Source organism: Dendrobates tinctorius, unplaced genomic scaffold, assembly GCF_039654945.1.
Source record: "Dendrobates tinctorius isolate UK_male_01 unplaced genomic scaffold, ASM3965494v1 ptg000060l, whole genome shotgun sequence".
NCBI lineage: Eukaryota > Metazoa > Chordata > Amphibia > Anura > Dendrobatidae > Dendrobates > Dendrobates tinctorius.
In genome coordinates, this window is record NW_027361728.1 from 75152366 (window position 1) to 75178249 (window position 25884).

At 45.8% G+C, this 25884-nt stretch overlaps 1 protein-coding gene across 1 annotated transcript in view; it reads left to right on the plus strand.

Moving 5' to 3' along the window:
- The first annotated feature begins 9311 nt into the window (after positions 1-9311).
- The window catches only part of MINDY4B (MINDY family member 4B), a 164451-nt gene continuing 147878 nt past the window's right edge, over positions 9312-25884 (plus strand). Inside the window, exon 1 of the mRNA XM_073579063.1 lies at positions 9312-9449. The gene's annotated coding sequence lies outside the window, so the exon portion shown is untranslated. The remainder of the gene's footprint in view (positions 9450-25884) is intronic.

The window sequence follows — 25884 nt, forward strand, 5'->3', positions numbered from 1 at the left end:
AGTGGCCTCTCCTTCCTTCAGGCAGGCTGCTCTCAGCACATGTTTGGGAAATCTATTCCATATACCAATATAACTTTACAGGGTTTATCTGCAATTTAGCTGCATTTGCTGTACTATATATATATATATATATATATATATATATATATACACAGTATATATATGTATATATATATATATATATATTGTTCTCTGCTGTGGACTATCCTGCTCCTATTTGGAGGCTTATTACATTGTCTATTTTAGCTTGTTTCAGATTTTAATGTTACCCAATAAAGGTAATGATGTTATTTCACCTTTTTGACCTTCCTTCACTTCATTTTTCGCATGGTAACCACCATCACGACACATGTTGAACTAAGCATCGAAGTGACCTCTTGTCTATAAGAAAAAGGACCATGAGATTAAAGGTCTTCTCTACTGCAGTCTTCAATCGGGGGTGATAGACCAGCTTTTGTAACCAATGGAATGTCTTTTCCGACCAAAGTGAGCCCCTTTCTCATGGGACTCAGTAGACACTATGCTGATCAACTTCTCTGGGAGCACTACTTGTCAGATAGTCCCCAACTCCTGTACCATCTGCACTTTTCCATACAACAAGTCGTCTTCTAATTGGAGCCTCTCCCACTGACTGAAAATCTATAAAGTACCCGGGGACAGAGCATCTCTTTCACACCGGCTGGGGAGTCGCTTCAAAGCCACCCACTGTCTCAAGTGGGCAAGTTCCCTATCTTCCTGTTGGAGTTGCACCCAGTCATCTTGAGGTTGTCCCAGCACTTGTTCTCCAGATGCCTCTCCGATCTGTCCCTGCATAGCTGCCAACGACCTGGCTAAGTTCCGAAAACCAAGAATCTCTTCTGCCTGCAACTCTTCGTCTCGGTCGTGTTCAGGTCACTCATAGGTCACTCTTGACAGAGCATCAGCAGGCGTACTCTCGGCTCCTTTCCTTCGCCATGCGGACCACCCATCTTTGCTCCAAGACCCCCAGTTTCACATTTTTTAGGTGGACCAGTCGACTATTATCAGTGCGCACTTCGGACCCTAAAAAGTATTCGGTGTATTTCTCAGTCATTGCCCACACTAATGCCAGCAATTCCGGCTTGAAGAAACTGTAATTTTCCGGGTTCCATTCTGAGTCATGGAGGAACTGGCTTGCATAGGACATCACATGTTGCTTTCCTTTCTGCATTTGGGACAGCATGGCCCCCAGATCATGCAGGCTTCCATCGGTGTGAAGGATGAAGGGCTGGGAGAAGTCTGCATAGGCGAATATTGGGGCTTCAGTTAAGGCCATTTTTAAGGCTCAGAAGGCTTCTTGCTGGCTATTTCCCCACTGAATGGTCCGGTTCTTTGCACCAGACGGCACTACTTTTAGTAGTTCCAGCAGCGGATTAACGATGCAAGTGAAATTCTTCATTAACCTTCAGTAGTACCCAGTAAGCCCCAGAAAGGCCCGAACGTCCTTCACTGTCTTCAGGGTGGGCCAGTCCTGTACTGCTGCTATCTTTTCAAGTGGAGGTGTCACCCATTCAGCGGAGATGACATGTCCCAGTTACTCGATTTGCTTATGGAAGAGGTGACATTTTTGGGGCTTCACATTCAGGCAGTGCTTCTGTAGTCGTCTCAACACTTGCTTCAACCACCGAATATGTTCTTTAAAGGTGGATGCATAGACCATGATATCATCCAGATAGATGAGTGTAACTTCAAAGTTCAGATCTCTCAAGCATCTCTCTATCAATCACTGAAATGTCCCACGAGCGTTAGTAAGGTCGAAGTGCATCTGATTGAATTCAAATAATCCCATGGGCAGTATGAATGCTGTCTTCGGCCGATCATGCTCAGCCATGGGCACCTGCCAATATCTGCTGGCCAGATCTAGGGAAAAAAGTATGTTGCCTTCCCCAAGGCAGATGACTCCTCAATTCTAGGTAGGGGGCAAGAGTCCCGCACTGTACAGGCATTCAGTCGCCTATGGTCGACACAGAAACTAAGAGTCCCGTCCTTCTTCCGTACTAGAACGATGGGAGCTGCCCACGGGCTCTGACTCTCCCGTATGACTCCACTCGGCAGCATGTGTGCTAACATTTCTTTCACTTCCTTGTACATCTGTGGCGGGATCTGCTGGTATCACCCATGGATCAGTGCGGCACTTCCTGTGGGTATCTTGTGGGTTATGGCTGTTGTGCACCCAAAGTCATCTTCATGACAGGCAAAGACATCCTGGTAATGCTCCAGCACAGCTCCACCTGTTGCGGTGAGAGTCCTGTCAATTCAGTCCGCATCTTTTCCAAGATCCGACGCACCTCCTTCATGCTTCCAGACGGGTGCTCCGGGGTCATGGTAACGGCCATCAGTTCGTCCAGCATGCCCAGCACCTGTGCGACTTCACTCTTGGGTGAGAGAGTAAGATTGTCCTCTCCCAGATTGACACACCGCACCACTATGTTACCGTCACGGACGGTGGCTAGTGTCCTAGCAATGAGGAGTCCTGAGGGTATTTGGTCCATCAAGGTTGGATCTATCTGGACTTCCACCCCGTCGAGTGGTGTACAGGCTTGTACAGGCAGTGTGAGCACAGTCTGACCATGCAGTAGAACGAGTTTAGCAGCGGCAGGGACTATCACTTTTCCTAAAACTTTCCCTCGATGTTTCTTGTGCCTGGGCAACTCAGATCAATTGTTGAAATACCTTCCTCTGGGGGGGTTCGTGGGCTCCATCGGTCCAGAAAAACATCTGGTGACTCGCTGATCAAAAGAGTTACGAGTTCTCTCAGCATATTCATCCCCAAAGTCACTGCAGGGGTTATGAACGGCAGAACACACTGAATAAAAATATAAATAAAGTGTGTTCGCCGCTCGGGGTACACCGTGCGGTAGATGGAAAAACCGCAGCTAGGAGATGACAGAGCACTATGGCGATAGTGTGCACAGGGTTTGATTTCACCCAGGTGCCACAAGCAATCTCTGTTGAAGACACAGAGCTGCTATAACAAATAATAAATAACGCAACGCTGAGCCTGTTAGCAGCACAGGGGCTCAGCGACACACAATTGGTAAAAGGTCACCGGAGTAGCCAAGACCTACCGCTAGTGTGAATAGCGTTGCTACTGCCAACGCACAACAAAAGGCTGCTGCAGCAGCGCGGCGTAGAGGAAGCCGCAATATAACACCGCAGTAACGCTGGCGCGATGTTAGACGCTAGCAGGTGTTGCTGTGAAGCTATGGCGCGCTGGCGCTAATACTGGCTCTAACTCAATCCCTCACACATTCGTAATATCATAGGAATGGGGTTTCAAATGAGTCATTCACCAGATCATGCATCCATCAACAAACACACAGCAGCAAGTATGACTATACTAGCGCATGGCGGAACAGCCATGCGCACTTTTTATAGCAAACGGGACCTTCCGGAAGTCTCCAGAACCCTGAGCTGGACCAATGGAATCAGGAGCAGGACCTGAGCACCTGACTCCTGAACTCCAATGGGCGATCGTCCCACGAGTATGCTCAGAGCATGGGATGAAGGACTTAGCCTCCGGAGAGAGCTGCTGCAAAGCAATCTCCTCTGCAATCTCTTCTGCAGTGGACAGAGAGCAGGAGACTGCAGAATGTGAGGGTCTAGATTCCTGCAAAGTCAGGGAAGAAATCTGACTCCTAACAGCAGGGCCATCGCCAAGGTCACCAAAACGACTCCCATCCGGCCCACATCTGTCTCCAGGCATATTCGAAACGGCAGTGGGAGGTCTTCTGTGGCTGGACCACTCTTCCCGCATTTTCCGTATTTCCTTCTGGATTTCTCGGGCCCATTCTAGTTCAGCCGTGGGTGATTCGGGTAACTCACTACTCTGGACGATCCCTGCCAAGGCTGCTGTCCCCTGCTCCTGCTCTCTTACGTGTGCTTCTGCCCTAATTTCTAGGAGGGTCATACGCAGTTTGCCGCGCAGGCGCTCCCGCAGAGCTTCCTTAAGCAATGCATCCCTGAGGCCGCCATAAACTGGTCCCTCAGTATCACGTCAGGGGGCCCCACTCCTATTACCCCCACATCATCCCATCGGGCAATATGCGTGTATACCTCTTGTAGTGCATTAACATATTGCATCACTGACTCCCCCTCCCTTTGGACACAGCTGAACAAGCGCATCCGTAATTCCCCAACATTGGTGGGGTCTCCAAGCATCTCTTCCAGAATCTGTAAAACCTTAGTCCACATGTCCCGTTCATGAGGAGGTGGGGCAAAACATTACAGAACATCTAGCCTCACCATCCAGGGCCATCAGCGCAGTCTCCGCTTGCATAGTAGGAGTCATAGGATACTTCCTCAACATGCTTTTAACCCTCTTGGTCCAGTCCATAACAATAGATTATCACCCCAGCGGCAAGCTGGACTGCGGGGGACCCATGACAAATTCTGCCAACTACACCAAATGTAAGCAGGTGTGGGAGTGCAGTAACGCAAGGATTGCAGAACAAGACTGTATAACAAGGTTATTTAATTGGCTAACATAGAAAAGGGTTTCAATGGTCTCCTCGCAGGGAGCTAATAACATTAACCAATGGATAGTAACAAGGGGAGTAAACAAAGGGTTAACACGACATCTGATCTGTAACTGGCACTTATCGTGGCCTTCTCTGGTCCTCATTTGAATACAGTCTGATGGGGGTTGTAGTACCAGTAACAGCCGGCGTGGCATCCTTAGGTGGATCCAGGGAATCACGGTCCGGCTTCTGGCAGCAACGGGCGGTCATCGGTTTTGTCCGTTGAGCCCCTAATCCATAAATCTGTGCAGCCAAGGTAGGAAGCGCTGTAGGAGTCTTTGTCCAACACATCTGCTGCTGCTCATCTATCAGTAAAAGTCCAATGTAGAGTCACTGCACACGTGGATTTTTGCAAAAGTGAAATATTTTTATTTTTATTTGACGGTGAAGAAGCAACAACTTTTTTGACGTTTCGGCCTCACAACGGCCTTAATCATATAGTCGCCCTTTTAGAGAAGAGAGTTTGTAGTCACCAGGTGAATAGTTTCACTGTTGAGAAATGTTTTAAGAGTCAATGGATTATCCTTTATGATAGGTAGTTCTGATTCTTGAAGATCCACATTAATGGTAATGTGCCCAGAGAGAGTTGCCTTTATGGTATGTGATTCCAGAGGATCCACAGTTAAGTAAGTGAGCCCAAAATAAATTGCAATCATTGGTGGCAGTGAATCATAGAATCGTAGAGTTGGAAGGGACCTCCTGGGCCATCTGGTACAACCCCCTGCTCAAAGCAGGATTCGCTAAATCATCCCAGTCAGATGTCTGTCCAGCCTCTGTTTGACGACTTCCATTGAAGGAGAACTCACCACTTCTCGTGGCAGCCTGTTCCACTCATTGATCACTCTAACTGTCAACAAGTTTTTTCTAATATCTAATCTGTGTCTCCTCCCATTCAGTTTCATCCCATTGCTTCTAGTCTTTCCTTGTGCAAATGAGAATAAAGTTGATCCTTCTACAATGTGACAGCCCTTTAGATATTTGTAGACAGCTATTAAGTCTCCTCTCAGTCTTCTCTTTTGCAAACTAAACATTCCCAAATCCTGCAACCTTTCCTCATAAGACAGGGTTTGCAGACCGGTCACCATTCTGGTCGCTCTTTTCTGAACTTGCTCCAGTTTGTTGATGTCTTTTTTAAAATGTGGTGCCCAAAACTGGACACAATATTCCAGATGAGGTCTGACCAAAGAGGAGTAGAGGGAAATAATGACTTCACGTGATCTAGACTGTATGCTTCTGTTAATACATCCTAGAATTGCATTTGCCTTTTTTGCTGCTGCATCACACTGTTGACTCATATTCAGTCTGTGATCTATTAGTATACCCAAGTCTTTTTCACATGTGCTGTCACTTAGCCCTATTCCTCCCATTCTGTATATGCTTTTTTCATTTTTATTGCCCAGATGTAGTACTTTGCATTTCTCCCTGTTAAAAACCATTCTGTTATTTGCTGCCCACTTCTCCAGTTTATTTATATCTTTTTGAATCCTCTCTCTCTCCTCTCTAGTATTAGCTATCCCTCCTAGCTTTGTGTCATCAGCAAATTTAATCAGTTTACCCTCAATTCCTTCATCTAAATCGTTGATAAAGATGTTGAACAATACAGGGCCCAGGACAGAGCCCTGTGGTACCCCACTTGAGACATTCTTCCAACTGGATGTGCAGCCATTTACGACCACTCTTTGGGTCCGATCACTAAGCCAGTTATGAATCCACCTAACAGTTGCCTTGTCCATTCCATACTTAGTCATTTTTTCAATAAGGATTGTATGAGAGACTTTGTCAAATGCTTTGCTGAAGTCAAGATATACTATATCTACAGCATTTCCTTGATCCACCCAATCAGTGATTCCGTCATAGAAGGAAATTAAGTTAGTCTGCAGCCATTTATGACCACTCTTTGGGTCCGATCACTAAGCCAGTTATGAATCCACCTAACAGTTGCCTTGTCCATTCCATACTTAGTCATTTTTTCAATAAGGATTGTATGAGAGACTTTGTCAAATGCTTTGCTGAAGTCAAGATATACTATATCTACAGCATTTCCTTGATCCACCCAATCAGTGATTCCGTCATAGAAGGAAATTAAGTTAGTCTGATATGACCCATGCTGACTCTGTTTAATCACTTCATTCTTATCCAGGTACTGACATACATGTTGTTTAATAATTTGTTCAAAGATCTTTCCTGGTATAGAAGTCAGACTCACCGGCCTATAGTTGCCTGGGTCCACCTTCTTCCCCTTTTTGAAGATAGGAACAACATTTGCTCTTCTCCAGTCTTCTGGCACTTCTCCTGTTCTCCAAGAATTTTCAAGGATTATGGAGAGGGGTTCAAAAATTTCTTCTGCTATCTCCTTCAGTACTCTGGGGTGTAATTCATCTGGACCTGGAGACTTGAATTCATTTAGGTTAGCTAAGTGTTTCCTCACTATCTTTCTGTTTATAGATATCCTGGATTCTTCTATTCCCTTAATAGGACAGTGAAGAACAGTTGATGTTACATTTCCTTTCTGAGAGAAAACAGATGCAAAATAGGAATTTAAAAGTTCAGCCTTCTCAACATCCTGTCTTACTATTTCATCATTTTCATCCTGTAAAAATCCTATAGCATCTTTGACTTTTCTTTTACTTTTGACATATCCCCAAAATCCTTTATTATTGCTTTTGACATCTCTTGCAAGCCTCAATTCATTTTCAGCTTTAGTAATCTGATTTGTGCCCTGCAGGTTCTGCAGACAGCATTATATTCTTCTTTAGATAAGCCTCCCTCTTTCCATTTTATAAACATTTTTTTCTTCCTTTTTAGCATGTGCTTAAGTTCTGTGTTCATCCATCCTGGTTTCCTTAAATGCTTCCTATTCTTCCCTCTTTTCGGAATTGTTAACAACTGTGCTTTGAGAATTTCATTTTTCAAGAATTCCCATCCTTCCTGGACATTTTTGTCTTTAAGGATATCCAGCCATTGGATCCCTCCAATTCTCTTTCTGAATCCCTTAAAATCTGCTTTCTGAAATCTAACCTTGTCGTCTGAGTCTTCACAGGTCTTCTGCCTCTAGTTATCCAAAATTCTAAAACAGCATGGTCGCTACCTCCTAGGGTCCCAGCCACTTTTACCTCCTCAACCATTTCCTCCCTGTTTATAAGGATTAGATCCAAGGTAGCAGTTCCCCTTGTTTTCTCCCCTACCTTTTGGAAGATAAAGTTGTCAGCAAGAGAGGATAAGAAATTCCTTGACCTGTTAGTTTTGCCTGAGAGAGATTCCCAACAAATGTCTGGATAGTTGAAATCTCCCATGACAACTATGTCATATTTTTTGGAGAACTTGGCCATTTGATGCATAAAGAGTTCATCCATATCTTCAGCTTGCACAGGCGGCCTGTAGTAAATGCCTACAATGGTGTCCTTTCCATTGTTCTGTCCTTATATTCTTACCCAAACAGTTTCCACAGAACTCCCAGTCTCTGAAGCTTCAATCTCTGTGCAGATATACACGTTTCTAACATACAATGCGTCACCTCCTCCTCGTTTATCAAGTCTGTTTCTTGCAAATAAGTTGTATCCTCCTAGTCTTGTATTCCAATCATGTGTATTGTCCCACCAAGTTTCAGTGATTCCAATGACATCATATTTCTTTTCCTGCGTTAGTAGTTCCAATTCTCCTTGTTTGTTGCCCATGCTTTGTGCATTAGTATAGAAACATTTTAGTTTGTGATAGGTTTCTCTTTCTCCAATATTTTTATTAATTAGATTCTTTTGTCTGTTTTTCTTCCTTTCCACTTCTAGTAGCAGAGTTCTCAATAGCATTTGTCAGGTGTATGGCTTTTTCTGGTCTTTTGCTTCCCTTCCCATGTTTTTCTAGTTTAAAGCTCTCCTTACAAGTGTAGCAAGGCGACTTCCAAATACATGCGGTGGTGGAATGTCATCCGCTCAATGCCGAGCTTTATTTCCCATTGACTTGCATTGGGGTCGGGTTTCGGACGAAACTCCGACTTTTTTTGCCCAAGTCGGACGAGTTTCATCTGAAACAAATTTTGCTTCATGAAACCCGATCCGACCAAAGTCACTCAACTATAATAATTATCCCAAACCCTTTCCTTCCCCTTTTCCCCTACTTATCAATGCGAATTATTACACAAACAAAGAGCATGTTTTGTAAAATCTGTTAAAATGCCTAATAAAAATATTTTGAAAATAATTATCAATAATATAATAATTATAATTGATATATTGATATTAATATTGAGATGAATTAATTTCAGCCTATTGGTTCGGCTCTCTATGTGGCCCCACGGGAAGATTAATTGCCCACCCCTGATCTAGAGAGATAAAGATAAGTAAAGTGTGCCAGCAAAACACGGAAGATTGTGCTCCACAATGTCTTCCCTTCTTTTCTTTCTATTTGGAATTCTGTTCTCCACTTTGATTATGATGCTATATTATGGAAGTTTTTTAAGCAATTAGCTATGTGACGGAATAGTAACAAAATGTTTGGGTAACATTTATCTTCAAGGATTTGAAACTGGTAATTCTATATATGAAAGCCTGCTCAGTCATGTCCTTGAATGACATTAATGCTCTCATTTGTCATGCTTCATGATTCATAGCAGAGAACAAAGCCAAAACTAACAGCTTCTGCATTCGTGTCTCTATAGTGACAGTGGGAGGGACGGTCTTCACTTGTCACTCAAAATTCACAAGCGTATAGTGCAACAACTGCTCCAAAGTCACAGTATATATATATATATATATATATATACCCAGTGTATTCCATGGGAAGAAACATATAATGAGAGCAACATAAGATGAAACCTTCCTGGACGCACAAAGAGGATAAAAGCGTCCTGGAGAAGAGACGAGGATAAAATCAATTCTCTCCTAACCTGGACATCTGACATCACAACCTGGATAAAGTGTGAGTTTCTGTGTATATGGCCCTTGGCTGCACCTCCATGTATGCGATTGTACTAAGGAGTGATAAGTACTTCTGTCACATTTTACCATGCTACAAGGCAATCTTATAAAGAAAAGGTATTCGGCAGTATAGCACATCTAATCATTTACAATGTCATTATGATTTTATGAAAACTGCCACATTTACATGGAGATAACAGTCGCTGGTTGGCAGATCAGTATGATAAAATGTCACCATATATTGTTTCAGTGTGTTTTTTTATCTTTTGCTATGTACTTTATTACACAAAACAGACCCTATATTGGGACAGAATTTATCAGAAAAAAATAACCCTTAAATTATAACCTTTAATATTTCAATACATTAAAAAATCCCAAACAGCTGTTAGAAACAATGTGCCCAACCAAGCACAGTACAGATAATGCAGCTAATGGTAGATATTGTACATGTAAGAGACGAAGCCCCCTAATTAAGAGATGCCATTAATCCTCTATGTTAGATGATGTACAGATACAACAGGAGACAAATGATTTTATGCCCAACGAAAAGATTAGACCGTTACCCATCTCACCCTAGTAATACCCTAAAGTGTGTCTCTGCCTTGATGCAGAGGTTTGCATTCTGGCTTGTACGCAAAATGGCGGCCCTGCTCACCGATGGCAGGCCCTCGTAGGCCCATATTAAATAGGTCTTATGTTAAGATGTTAAGGACCAAAATGATAACCAGTACTGTACAGTTAGTAGTAAGAATGGGGAAAGCAAGCCAAAGCCATCAGGAAAAATAAGTATAACAATGATATAGAACCTGAGGCTACAAAATTTCAAATTTGCAGATTTATTAGTATAATCAGTCACACAGTGCCCAACGTTTCGGCCTAACGGCCTTTATCTAGATGAAACATAAAAATAATCATCAAATTAGAAAGTTTTACTACAAATAAAATACATACGGTAACCATTGAATCAATGACTGATTAGGTGGATTATATTTATCATCATTAGTCATTTAGGACAGCATTGGATCATTCAGAGATCCACAATGAACTTCTGGAGTGAGTTTGCTGCACTGAAAGTAAAGGGACCGAATAATATTGCATGCCCCACTTTTCAGTTTTTGAATTTCCACAAAAATTTAAAATAACCAATACATTTCGTCCCACTTGTTGTTGATTCTTCACCAAAAATGTATATTTGGTATCTTTATGTTTGAAGCATGATATGTGGGAAAAGGTTGAAAAGTTCCAGGGGGCCGAATACTTTCGCAAGGCACTGTATACTCTGAGGTGGCTACATTATATTCTGTGGGGGGCTGCATTATATCCTATAAGGGGGCTGCATTATATTTTATGGGGGGCTGCATTATATTCTATGATGGGGCCTACACTATATTCTATGAGAGGGCTGCATTAGACTATATGAGGGCTGCATTATATTCTATGAGGGAGGGAGCTACTTTATATTCGATGACGGGGGCTACCCCAACCCCTGCTACATAATTGAGACATGTACTACCTTATATTATACCCTGATATTAACGTGTTTTACCTTCAATTGGTGGACTTGTATTTATTTCTATGTAGCTACATTGTGGGCCCCAAGAATGATTTTCTCTGGTGGGCCCAAGGTGCTCCAGGCCAACGCTGGATGAGGGAATGTGCTCAGATAAGGTGATATCCGAGCATGTTTGGGTGCTAATTGAGTGACTTCGGTGTGCTCGAAAAATATGTTTGAGTCCCCGCGCCTGCATTTCTCGTGGCTGTTTGACAGTCGCAACACAGGGAGAGCCTAACAGACAGGCAATTCCAGAATGTGTTGTGGCTGTCTAGCAGTCATGAGACATTCATGCACGGGGACTCGATCATATTATTCGAACACACCGAAGTCACTCAGCACCTGAGCATGCTCATATAATACCGAGCACGTTTGCTCATTGTTATGAGTGATACCTTAGTGGCTAAATGATATTTGGAAAAAGGCAAGAGAGTGGGCAAGCAATAAATCACTTTTCCGTCAAAGTTCAAGGAATTTATTTTGGGATCTCCCCCTTTAAGGGGTTAAATGTATTAACAAGTGACTAATAATATCTTATAATAATAATTATAATAATAATAATACATTTTATTTCTATAGCGCCGACATATTCCACAGCACTTTACATTTCAGAGTGGACTTGTACAGATGATAGACATTACAGCATAACAATAATCACATACATCATAACAGATACCAAGAGGAATGAGGGCCCTGCTTGCAAGCTTACAATCTGAGGAAAAAGTTAGGCACGAAAGGTGGATGGTAACAATTGCCCTGATTGTATGGACCAGCCACAATGTTAAGTGGTTAATAGTACGGACACAGAGGGCTAATGGATGCATAAAGCATGTGGGAACATGATGCGGGGAACCTGGTTATGGTAAAACTTTTGACTGTGCCACACAGGGATAGATTAGGTTAATGTGTTGAGGCAGTAGACTAGTCTGAATAAATGCGTTTTCACGGCACGCTTAAAATTGTAGGGATTGGGGACTAATCGTATTGACCTGGGAAGTGCATTCCAAAGAATTGGCGCAGCACGTGTATAGTGTTGGAGACGGGAGTAGGAGGTTCTGATTATTAAGGATGCTAACCTCAGGTCATCAGCAGAACGGAGGGCATGGGTAAGTGGTATACTGAAACAAGGGAGGAGATGTAGGGTGGTGCTGAGCCATGGAGAGCTTTGTGGGTGAGGGTAATAAGTTTGTACTGGATTCTGGAGAGGATGGGTAGCCAGTGTAATGACTGTCACAAGGTAGAGGCATCGGTGTAACGATTGGTGAGGAATATGATCCTGGCTGCAGCATTCGAGACAGATTGGAGGGGGGAGAGTTTGGTAAGAGGGAGACCGATTAGAAGAGAGTTACAATAGTCAAGACGAGAATGAATAAGAGAAACCGTAAGAGTTTTTGCGGAGTCAAAAGTAAGAAAAGGTCAAATTCTAGAAATGTTTTTGAGGTGCAGATAACAACAGCAAGCCAGTGATCGGATGTTGGGGGCAAAGGAAAGCTCAGAGTCAAGTATGACCCCAAGACAGCGGGCATGTTGCTGGGGATAATAGTGGAAATGTGGCGCCCCCAGGAGTATGGTCGCCACAGTGGCATTGCCTTCCTCCTACGGAGTGTGATGTCATGCTTGGAAGCAATAAAGGATCTCTCTGGCAGTTAACTACAACACACAACACAGCTCCCACTCCAGGCCAGCAGAGGGAGCTCTGAACCCAAAACTGGGGGAAGAGCTGCTCTCTGGGGGCCAGGAAGAAAAAAATTAGGAGTTCGTGTGAGGAGGGCAACATGGGTGGACATGAGGAGAAGAGCTGGGGGATTGAGCAGACAGTTCAGGCTCATTCCCAGCTATAGCACATGATCTGGAGCCCGGTATCCAAGGCTGTATGGACACTGATGGTCCTGCAACAGAAACCGGAGGAATAGGAAGTTGTAAATGCTCTATTCCCACATAAGACTCGGAGGCACAACAGCGACGTGTAAGCCAGAATAGGAAGGCTACAGCTGTCTGCCATATGAGGGAGTTCTAAAGAGAATAAGCAAGTGGAACTTCAGTGTAACACTGTACTGCAAGTACCTAAAACTAAGCGCTAGGAAGGAGACTACACAACTCATCGCCTAGAGGGATTCCTAAGTTGCTTCCAGGCTAGCCAGCTCCTGTGCCATCTGCAATCTGGACCCTGGACTGCATTTGCCAAGCAAAGTAAAGGTAAAGAAACTGCACCCTGTGGTGTCCTTGCCTTCTTCCTGCAACCCCGTCAGCACAGCTACATCTCTGTGCCAAACACTACACCCTCTTCCTCAACACCTTCCCTCTTCATCTACTCTGCCCTGGGACTACAGCCCTGCCTGTGGAGGGCTACAACATCATTACTGCACCACATCATCTGTCCCAGAGGATCTGTCTGCAGCGTCGGCTTAACATCCTCATTGCCGAACACCACAGGTGGCGTCACGAATCATCCACTCATAAACTTTAATCATCAGCCACACTATTCTTTTACATGGATGCCCAGGGCCACGGACCGGGTCACCGCTACTGTGACACTTCCCTCTGAGATACTGGTCCGGTACCGAGTACCCCACAGCCCTGGGAGGGCGACCCATTTTGGCGTCACAAATAGGATTTACGGAGCCCGGTGTCCCTGGGTCCTGTGTGCCAGAGACTGTGTTGTGTGCCACAGATTGTCGGCGCCATCGCCGCCATTACCCCGCTGCTTGGTGCGCGCGGGAAGCAACAGGGGTGGGCCGTCGTGGGCGGAGCCAGCCGACAAGCGCGAAAAGTGAAGTGCTGCGTGGGAAGAGGCCAGCGCGCGGGAAGTGAGAAGCGGAGGCCTCCAGTCCCGGCATCCCCCGATCATCCAGCCGGTAAGCCGGCGCAACCCAGGGCCTGGCCAAACGTTAACTAGGGGGGAAGAGAATGTCTGAAGCAAGAGCAGACGCAGCGGCGGATGCCACCGCAAACCCCACAGTGCCACAAGCTGCAGGGCCCAGCGCAGATGCAGATTCCATAGCGTCGCTGTCTCCAGCAGCCAGCGTTGCCTCCACAGCGCCACAAGAATCAGCACCCACCGCAGCGGTCCCCATAATGCCGCTGTCCATGCCCTATATCTCGGGAGCAGCCTGGATATTGCAGTACTCATGGGAGTCACATACCCTGAGTGAATTTAAAGAGAGACTGTGCAGTTTGTTTGAGGTGTATCCTCTGTCTGAAAACCAAAAAGTGAGCATCCTTATCGGGCAGCTAACTGGAGCAGCACAAAGAGAAGTAAAATCCTGGCAGGACACTGATAAAGAGACTGTTAAAAAGATTCTGGCCAAGCTAAAAAGCACCTTTGACACTTGCACTGCAGCTGAAATAAAGATGAGATTCTTTGGGTGTAAGCAAAGAGTGCAGGACAGTATACAGGACTATGCTCTTAACCTGCAGGAGGCGCTGCGAGCCATCAAGCAGATTGATCAAGACAGTGTGAAAGATGGAGACAGACTGTTAAAGGAGCAATTTATTGAGGGCCTCTTATCCAGTACCCACAGAGCACAGCTGCGCATCATAGCCCTACAAAACCCTGACCTAGACTTTGCAGACTTCAAAGACAGGGCTATTCGGGTGCTGCATGAACCAAATGTCAACCGTCCAGTGCCCCCTAGGCGCCCAGCGATCACATACCATCAAGAAGCAGCATCTTTCCCTCTCAGCCCGGTGGAGGCTGATGCACAGACTCTGGACAAAGACCCTTCTGCCGAACTGCGTCTTCAGGTCCAGGAGCTGACCAAAAATATGGCTGCACTTGCCAAAACTGTGCAGTCCATGCAGGTGTCATCCAAGGAGAAGATCCAGCTGGCCTCCAGTCCAGAGGATGTCCCGTGCCTATGGAAGAAGAGGATCCCGCCACGCCGAGGGAGAGACAACGATCGCTATGACCTGGACGGACGTCCCATCTGTCGTCACTGTCACAAGGCAGGCCACATTGCAAGGTTCTGTTATTTAAACGAGCAACCCCTGGGGCAGAGGGCCAACCCCCAGGAGTAGGATCACAAGGCCCAAAGAACTGGTGAGCCAAGTATGTTGGAGGGCGACCGGTCCACCCAGTGGCGATTGACGGCATCCCCATGAACGCTTTGCTGGACACTGGCTCTCAGGTGACAACTATGCCATATATCCTTTACAAGCGGTATTGGGCTGACTCTGAACTTATTCGCGGCCCAAGTGATGAACTGACAGTAGTTGCCAGCAATGGTCAGTCTTTGCCGCAAGTAGGATGTAAAGAGATTACTATTAAAGTGGGGCGAGTAGAGTTAAAATCTCAAGGTCTGATAGTTGTAGACATTGTTCGACGAGAATGTAACCCAATGATGACCCTTGGTTCTAATATAATTGAAAATTGTCTTGCCGAGGTTATTGTTTTGTTGCAACAGGTGGCCGAGACTGCTGGTTCCAGTGAACAATGAGTCCTGCAGAAGGAGATCAAGGCCCTGATGCAAAGACAGCAGGTAGAACTCTCTGGCGGAGAAATAGGCAGCGTCAGAGTGAGTGATCCTTTCCCCATTGCGATACCCCCCAGATGTGAAATGTTAATTTGGTGTCGGGCAGCCATAGGCCTCAGAGGAAAAGATTACCAAGCATCGGTAGAGCCAGTGTACTCTGATAGCCGGCCGACTGTCCTGACAGCCAGAGAGGTAGTTGATGTCCGCAAAGGGAGAGTACCTGTACGCCTCTTGAATTGTAGGGAAGAGAAGGCCACAATACCTCGGTATGCCACAGTTGCTAAGCTGCTTACTGTCAGTAACAATGCAATATGGGCAGCAGAGCCCTTGGTCTCATCCGACCAGGTGGAGGACAATGGCTCTGTAAAGCAGCTGGAGTGGTGTCAGCAGCTGAAGGTGGGGACTGACTCCACCCCTTCATACCAAAAGAGTGGGGTTTACTGATTGACTCAGGAGTATAAGCGGATATTCAGTAAACACTCTCTAGACTTTGGGGAGGCAAAAGGGGTTCAACACCATATCCCCACTGGAGATCATCCACCCATTAAAGAAAGGTACCGGCCTATACCACCAACACAATATCAATGTGCCAAAAGTATGTTGCGGGAAATGAAGGAGGCTGGGGTGATCAGGGACAGTTGTAGCCCCTGGGCAGCTCCAATAGTCTTTGTGAAAAAGAAAGATGGTACCATGAGAATGTGTGTTGATTACAGAAAAATTCACATCATTACACATAAGGATGCCTACCCATTACCCAGAATTGAAGAGACATTAGCTGCACTTAAAACTGCTAACTATTTTTCTTCCTTAGATCTCACTAGTGGGTATTGGCATGCTCACCTTGAAAAAGACACCCAGGAGTGTCGGAACGCGTGGGTTTTTTTTCCCTATGGATTCCCAATATTACCTCTGACTGCATGGCTGCTATTTAGATGACGGGACGACAGACTGGTTCCCCGACTTACACTTTTAGAGGGGGACGTATTCATCTCGTTAGTCCGGCATTTAGGATGCATTTGACAGTATTGTGTATTGATTTTGCAATCTAACAATTCTTTATTTTTGGCATTAGCCATTTTGGCCTATGTGATATTCAAGTCTCAATCTTTGCACTGAATCCTTCATGTCTGTGGACTACATTGTCTCACAATCTTGGATTGTTGGGTGTATGCTAGCAGCATTTATTCAGAGTTATTTTTCTCTGTGTATTATTTAGGACTTGTGGTCTATTGGTATACTATTTAAATGTTTAAAATGTACCATTTGTCATCTATTGGAGAGTCCATACATGGTTCTATTGATTTCTAATTGTTTTTAATATGTGTGTGTTTTTTGGCTTGTTAACAATAAAATTTATTCAAATTTTGTACTTACTGATACTGTGTGGTGATCCTATTTTTTTGCATGATCTCTTCTTCCTTGTTTTTTTATTGGTAGGTTCCCATGGCAGAGGCAGACAAGCAGAAAACAGCGTTTACTACCCCAATGGGTCTCTGTGAGTTCAATTACATGTTGTTCAGGCTCTGCATCACCCCTGGGACATTTCAACGGCTAATGGAGTGCTGTCTTGGACACAAGAACTTCGAGACAGTCCTGTTGTACCTTGATGATGTAATTGTTTTCTCCAAGACTTATGAAGACCATCTGAAGCACCTGGCTGAGATGTTTGAAGCCTTGTCCAACTTTGCCTGAAAGTGAAGCCTTCCAAATGCCACCTCCTGAAGCCCAAGGTACAGTAACTCGGTCATGTAGTGAGTGCAGAAGGTGTGGCACCGGATCCTGACAAAGTCATTGTCATCCGAGACTGGCAGAAGCCCAGCAACCTCCATGAAGTACGTCAATTCCTCAGGTTGGTAGGCTACTGCCGAAGGTTCATCAAAGGCTTCACTGAGATAGCCACGCCTATGCAAAATCTTCTGGTGGGCCAGTCCAAGAAAGCCAGAAAGAAGAGTCCTACATTTGAATGGAATGAGGAACTGGAGAGGTCCTTCACTCGACTGAAGATGGCTCTCACAGGAGATGAATTTCTGGCCTACCCAGATTATGACCAACCATTTGTTCTGTATACTGATGCCAGCAATGTGTTACTGGGAGCAGTACTGTCACAGGTACAGAATGGCAAAGAAAGAGTGATCTCCTACGCCAGCAGGAAGCTTCGTCCCACTGAAAGGAACCCTGACAACTACAGTTCCTTCAAACTGGAGTTCCTCGCAATAGTCTGGGCTGTGACTGAACGATTCAAGCATTACCTAGCTTCAGCCAAGTTTACCATCTTCACGGACAACAACCCGTTGACTCACTTGTAAACTGCAAAATTAGGCGCACTGGAGCAGCGATGGATGGCCCGGCTGTCTAATTATGAATTTACCATCAAGTACCGAGCGGGGCACAAGAATGCCAATGCTGATGCGCTGTCCAGAATGCCCAATCTGCCAGATGCAGGAGAAGACCCTGATGCACTCGAAGAAGTAGAGTTACCTGCCTTCCACCGGCCAATTGCAGCCCAACGTGCCCAAGGAGTTAGAAACAGACGGTCTATCGTGAAAGAGGCCACCCTAAATCCATTGCTTCATCATGACTGGGCAGAAATGCAGGATAGCGATCTCGCAGTCCGCCTGGTAAAGGAGCTACTGTCACAAGCTGACTGACGCCCAGGTCCAGATGCTTCTGAAGAAACCCAGCAGTTGTGGAAGGAGAGAGAACGGCTGTTTATCTATGGGGGAAAGCTGTGCCGGAGGAGTATCAATGCCCACACTCATGAGTTGGTCTGGCAAGTGGTAGTCCCAAAGTGGGAGGCATCAATGGTCTTAGAAGCATACCACAATGGAGCTGGACACTTCGGATGGAAGAAGTTGGAGGCCTTGCTCCGAGAGAGATTCTACTGGGCTGGTAGGAGGAAAGCCATTGAAAATTGGTGCCGGGAGTGTGGACAATGCAACCTGTGCAGGAAGGACCGTAACAGCCAACGAGCTCCTTTGCAGCCAATAATAACCAAACAACCCCTTGAGTTGGTCGCCCTGGACCATGTGAAGCTGGTTCCAAGCCTTTCAGACTACGTTTATGCTCTTACTATCGTTAATCACTACTCGAGATTCCTGGTAGTCGTGCCTGTCAAGGATCAAACAGCTAGGACAGCAGCCAGAGCATTCCAACAGCACTTTTGTCGACCACACAGATATCCCGAGCGAGTGCTTACAGATCAAGGTCCAGCCTTTGAGGCAGAAGTGTTCCAGGAATTCTGTAATTTGTATGGTTGCAAGAAGATGAGGACAACACCGTACCATCCACAGACCAATGGCATGTGTGACAATATGAATCAAGTGGTGATCGATCTACTGAAGACCTTGCCTTTGGAAGAGAGGAATCTGTAGCCAGAGTGTCATGGTCCAGTCCGGAGTTTATCTTCTGCTGTCTTCACTCCGGACTGGTCATGCGGGGGTTAATCTCCTCAGCCTCGTTCTGGAGCTAGCTGGGCTATTTAAATCCCTCACAGCCTGCTGACCAGTGTTAGTGATAGCTCAAGCTTGCAGTTTAGAGCCGCTGACCCTTGTACCCTGGTGATCCTCCTGCCTTTGACTGATATTCACGTGTATGACTCGGACTGATTTCTGACCCCGTCTCTTGGTATTCGTCTCTGCTGTTACGTTCCCTCTCTGGCATCTGACTCCCTGGCTTGTACCCCGACCATGTATTTCATCTCACGATTTGGACCCCGTGCTCATGTTCTGGCTTTCTGACTCTTGGCTTTGGTATTTTGACTACGTGTATTGCTGCTCCTTCTGGTACGTCTGCTCCTGTTAGTTTCTGACTCGGTTCGTCTGACTATTCTCTCTTGTTACCTGTGACACCTGTGCTGTTGCTCAGGGTTGCTGCTCTTAGTGTATAACCTCTCTTCCCTCACCAGCTCCCCCTGGTGGAGGTTTCACGACATTATCACTAACCTCACATTTAAACGGGATTTTGCATTTTTTTTTCTTTGGCCATGGATCTGCTGCATAACTTGGCAGATCAAGTGTCCAGTTTGACGCAGATGGCGCAGGACTTTTCTGTGAATCATCAGTCCCTTGTCATGTCTCAGACCCTCTTACAGAAAGAACTGACTGAGACTATTAAGACCATGCAGGGAAACACCTCTCATATTGTTTGTCCACCAGGTGACTCTGTAGATGTTATTTTGCACTCTCCTGAACCCTCAGTTAAACTTCCTGACACATTTTCTGGTGAAAAAGAGAAATTTCATATATTCAAGGAGAGTTGTAAATTATGGTTTTCTCTTAGACCCCGATCGTCTGGGGATGAGACTCAGCGGGTGGGGATTGTTATCTCCTTACTTAGGGAGGGTCCCCAATCCTGGGCTTTTTCGTTGCCCCCTACTGCCCCTGAACGGATGTCGGTAGATAGGTTCTTTGAGGCCCTAGGACTTATCTATGATGAACCGGACCGTGTTAGGGTGGCAGAGGACACTATTTTGGGTCTGGGGCAAGGGAAGCACTCAGCCGAATGGTACAGCTCCGAATTCCATCGATGGTCCACTGAGGTGTCCTGGGACGACTCTGCACTGAGATGTCTGTTCAGGAAGGGACTGTCGGATTGCTTGAAGGACGCTCTGGCTCTCCATCCACCTCCCAGTTCATTGGAGGAGGCTATGAGTCAGGCTATCCGTATGGATCGGAGACTGCGGGAGAGAGGTGTTACTCAGCGAGGGGTTCCGTTTTTCCCTGCTAACCCTGATGTTTTGCTTCCATCTGAACCTATGGAGGTGGGAGCCACCAACCCCCAGGAGAAAGAGAGGAGACGGCGACGTGATGGAAAATTGTGTTTTTACTGCGGAGATCCTGGACATTGGAAAAAAGACTGCCCCTCCTGTCCTCCGACTAACAAGCGGCTGAGTCTGGGTGATAATCGTGGAGGTCACCCAGACTCTCAGGTACCCTTTTCTTCCTTTTCAAGAGTACTGCTAAAGGTGGAACTTGGTGTTGAGAATGGCTTTTTCCATACTTCGGCTATGGTAGACTGTGGGTCATCCCTGAACCTGATTGACTCTAAGTTGGTGGCTCGCTGTAGATTAGGGACAGTTAGGTTGGGGACTCCCTTAAAAATTGTGGCTATTGATTCTACACCACTCACTAAGGATGGTCTCCATTTCAGTTCTAAAGAATTTACCCTCAGGGTGGGGGCCCTACACCAGGAGCGCATGTCATGCTTTGTTTTGGATAACCTCCCTGCTGGCCTGGTGTTAGGGTTTCCCTGGTTGCAACGGCATAACCCAGTTATTGACTGGGGGTCCCGGGATATTGTTAAATGGGGACCTGCGTGTTCTGAAAATTGTCTTGCTACTGTGTCTATGTCATCCGTCAACCTGGAGGGTATTCCGGAGTACCTAAAGGGTTTTAAGGATGTGTTCTCCGAAAAGGAGGCTGAGGTTCTACCACCACACCGCCCATTCGATTGTGCCGTGGATCTTGTTCCCGGTGCCAAATTGCCCAAAGCCCGGCTGTACAATCTCTCCGGCCCTGAGCGGGCTGCTATGAAGGAGTATATCTCTGAAAGTCTCCGTAAAGGGCATATACGGCCATCTGTCTCTCCCGTGGCATCGGGGTTCTTTTTTGTAAAAAAGAAGGAAGGTGGTTTACGCCTATGCCTCGATTTTCGAGAACTGAATAAAATAACCATAAGAAACGCCTACCCTCTCCCACTGATACCTGATTTGTACAATCAATTGTCGGGGGCCAGGTGGTTCTCTAAGTTGGACCTCAGGGGAGCATACAATCTCATCCGTATGCGGGAGGGGGATGAATGGAAAACTGCATTTCTCACCTCTGAGGGTCTGTTTGAAAATTTGGTTATGCCCTTCGGTTTGACTACCGCACCAGCGGTATTCCAGAATTTCATTAACCATGTTTTTTCTGATTTTATTGGACGTTTTGTAGTTGTTTATCTTGACGATATACTTACAGTCATATGTAAAAGTTTGGGCACCCCTATTAATATTAACCTTTTTTCTTTACAACAATTTTGGTTTTTGCAACAGGTATTTCAGTTTCATATATCTAATAACTGATGGACTCAGTTATATTTCTGGATTTAAATGAGGTTTATTGTACTAACAGAAAATGTGCAATCTGCATTTAAACAAAATTTGACCGGTGCAAAAGTATGGACACCCTTATCATTTTCTTGATTTGAACACTCCTAACTACTTTTTACTGACTTCCTGAAGCACTAAATTGGTTTTGTAACCTCATTGAGCTTTGAACTTCATAGCCAGGTGTATCAAATCATGAGAAAAGGTATTTAAGGTGGCCACTTGCAAGTAGTTCTCCTATTTGATTCTCCTACGAAGAGTGGCATCATGGGCTCCTCAAAACAACTCTCAAATGATCTGAAAACAAAGATTATTCAACATAGCTTTTCAGGGGAAGGATACAAAAAGTTGTCTCAGAGATTTAACCAGTCAGTTTCCACTGTGAGGAACATAGTAAGGAAATGGAAGAACACAGGTACAGTTCTTGTTAAGCCCAGAAGTGGCAGGCCAAGAAAAATATCAGAAAGGCAGAGAAGAAGAATGGTGAGAACAGTCAAGGACAATCCACAGACCACCTCCAAAGACCTGCAGCATCATCTTGCTGCAGATGGTGTCACTGTGCATCGGTCAACAATACAGCGCATGCATAACGCCTTTTTGTATGACCAAACAACTCAATCTTTGTTTCATCAGTTCACAGGACCTTCTTCCAAAATGTAACTGGCTTGTCCAAATGTGCTTTTGCATACCTCAGACGACTCTGTTTGTGGCGTGCTTGCAGAAACGGCTTCTTTCGCATCACTCTCCCATACAGCTTCTCCTTGTGCAAAGTGCGCTGTATTGTTGACCGATGCACAGTGACACCATCTGCAGCAAGATGATGCTGCAGGTCTTTGGAGGTGGTCTGTGGATTGTCCTTGACTGTTCTCACCATTCTTCTTCTCTGCCTTTCTGATATTTTTCTTGGCCTGCCACTTCTGGGCTTAACAAGAACTGTACCTGTGTTCTTCCATTTCCTTACTATGTTCCTCACAGTGGAAACTGACAGGTTAAATCTCTGAGACAACTTTTTGTATCCTTCCCCTGAAAAGCTATGTTGAATAATCTTTGTTTTCAGATCATTTGAGAGTTGTTTTGAGGAGCCCATGATGCCACTCTTCATAGGAGAATCAAATAGGAGAACTACTTGCAAGTGGCCACTTTAAATACCTTTTCTCATGATTTGATACACCTGGCTATGAAGTTCAAAGCTCAATGAGGTTACAAAACCAATTTAGTGCTTCAGGAAGTCAGTAAAAAGTAGTTAGGAGTGTTCAAATCAAGAAAATGATAAGGGTGCCCATACTTTTGCACCGGTCAAATTTTGTTTAAATGCAGATTGCACATTTTCTGTTAGTACAATAAACCTCATTTGAATCCAGAAATATAACTGAGTCCATCAGTTATTAGATATATGAAACTGAAATACCTGTTGCAAAAACCAAAATTGTTATAAAGAAAAAAGGTTAATATTAATAGGGGTGCCCAAACTTTTACATATGACTGTATATATTCTTCTGATAGACAAAGTCATATGGGTCATCTTCATGTGGTTCTCCAGAGGCTCAGGGAGAACTCACTCTTTGCCAAATTGGAGAAGTGTTCATTTTTTACTCAAGAAGTGTCCTTTCTAGGGGTCATCCTGTCCGCTGAGGGGTTTCGTATGGACCCTAGGAAGGTACAGGCCATTGTGGATTGGGTGCAACCCAGAGATCTCAAGGGTCTTCAGCGATTTCTGGGTTTTGACAATTATTATAGAAAATTCATCAAGGGGATCTCTCAAGTGGTCAAACCCCTCACTGATCTCACCCAAAAGGGAGCGGATCTTAAAAACTGGTCAGCTCCAGCTGTGGCGGCGTTTTCTTTGTTAAAAGAACGTTTCATGACTGCTCCGGTACTGGTGCAACCTGACTTGTCTAAACCATTCATCGTGGGAGTGGGGGCTGTGTTGTCCCAGGGGCCCACCACATTAACTAACTTAAGACCCTGTGCCTTCTTTTCTAAAAAATTTTCCTCTGCTGAAAGGAATTATGACGTGGGTAACCGAGAGTTGTTGGCCATTAAATTGGCTTTTGAAGAATGGAGGCATTTTTTGGAGGGGGCTGTCCATCGTATCACTGTCATTACAGATCACAAGAATCTGTCTTACATCGAATCCGCCAAACGTCTGACTCCGAGACAGGCAAGGTGGTCACTTTTTTTTTCCCGATTTCAGTTTTCCATCACTTTCAGACCAGGTTCCAAGAATGTGAAGGCGGATGCCTTGTCTCGCAGCCTAGATCCGGTATCGCCTCCGGAGCCTCCTTCCTCTATTCTTCAGCGTGGGGTGGTGGTGGCTTTGGTGTCCCAGAGATTGGAGCAGGAGATTCGTGAGGCCCAATCTCTTGCTCCCCCGTCCATACCTGAAAATAAGCTCTTTGTGCCTGTCCAGTATCGGTTAAGAGTGCTTCGGGAGTTCCACGACTCAGCTCTGAGTGGGCATCCAGGAATCTCGGCCACTCGTAAAGCCATCACTAGGCTGTTCTGGTGGCCCTCGTTGACTTCTGACGTCACTGGTTTTGTGTCCTCCTGTGAAACTTGTGCCCGCGCGAAAGCCTCCCACAACCAGCCGGCCGGGGAATTGGTGCCACTGCCAATTCCGGATAGACCGTGGACTCACCTGTCCATGGATTTTATCACCGATCTCCCACCCTCTAATGGCAAAACCGTGATCTGGGTAGTTGTGGATAGGTTCAGCAAACAAGCACATTTTGTACCCTTATCGGGCCTTCCTAATGCTGAGACTCTATCTGGGCTGTTCATTGAGCATGTGATTCGGTTGCATGGTGTGCCTGTCATTGTGGTGTCTGATAGAGGGGTGCAATTCGTGTCAAAATTCTAGAAGGCTTTTTGTAAAAGGCTGGGCATCAGTCTGACCTTTTCATCGGCCTACCATCCCGAGACCAATGGTCCTTTCAGTCTGACCAATCAGTCTTTAGAGCAGATCCTGCGGTGTCTTGTCACATCCAGACAGGATGATTGGTGCTCTATGATACCTATGGCGGAATTCGCCTTCAATAATCGTGTCAATCAGTCTACTGGTACTTCTCCTTTCTTCTGCAACTACGGGTTTCACCCTCATTTTGGTGAATTCTCCAGACTAGATTCGGAGTGTCCAGGGGCTGGTTCAGCCTTTTTGCGGTTGGAGGAGGTTTGGAGGGAAGTTCAGAGAAACATTGGGGAGGCTCAGGGCAAATATAAGTTTTTCGCAGATAAACGACGCTCGGTGGGGCCGGCTTATCAGGTGGGGGATAAGGTATGGTTATCCACCAAAAACATAAGGCTGAGAATTCCCTCTGCTAAGTTGGGTCCCAAGTTTATTGGTCCGTATGAGATTTTAGAGGTGATTAATCCTGTGGTCTTTCGCCTGCGGTTGCCTCCGTCATTACGGATTCCTAATGTGTTCCACAAGCGCTTCTGAAGCCCTCGGTGCCTTCCTCTGACGAGTCTCCCTCGCACCCGCCGCCTGTTATGGTAGATGGGCAGACCGAGTACGAGGTGGAACAGGTGGTGGATTCTCGTATGCTCCGTCGTTCACTTCAGTACTTGGTCCATTGGAAAGGATACGGTCCTGAGGATCGGTCATGGGTGCCGGCGCGTTTGGTCCATGCGGATCGGTTGGTCCGGGCCTTTCACGCTCATCATCCAGGGAAGCCTGGGGGTCCAGTGGCCCCCCATTGAGAGGTGGGTACTGTCATGGTCCAGTCCGGAGTTTATCTTCTGCTGTCTTCACTCCGGACTGGTCATGCGGGGGTTAATCTCCTCAGCCTCGTTCTGGAGCTAGCTGGGCTATTTAAATCCCTCACAGCCTGCTGACCAGTGTTAGTGATAGCTCAAGCTTGCAGTTTAGAGCCACTGACCCTTGAACCCTGGTGATCCTCATGCCTTTGACTGATATTCACGTGTATGACCCGGACTGATTTCTGACCCCGTCTCTTGGTATTCGTCTCTGCTGTTACGTTCCCTCTCTGGCATCTGACTCCATGGCTTGTACCCCGACCACGTATTTCGTCTCACGATTTGGACCCCGTGCTCATGTTCTGGCTTTCTGACTCTTGGCTTTGGTATTTTGACTACGAGTATTGCTGCTCCTTCTGGTACGTCTGCTCCTGTTAGTTTCTGACTCGGTTCGTCTGACTATTCTCTCTTGTTACCTGTGGCACCTGTGCTGTTGCTCAGGGTTGCTGCTCTTAGTGTATAACCTCTCTTCCCTCATCAGCTCCCCCTGGTGGAGGTTTCACTACACAGAGAAGTTGCCAGATCTGGTAGACCTCTACAATCACATTCCTGTGAATTCCACCAACTCCAC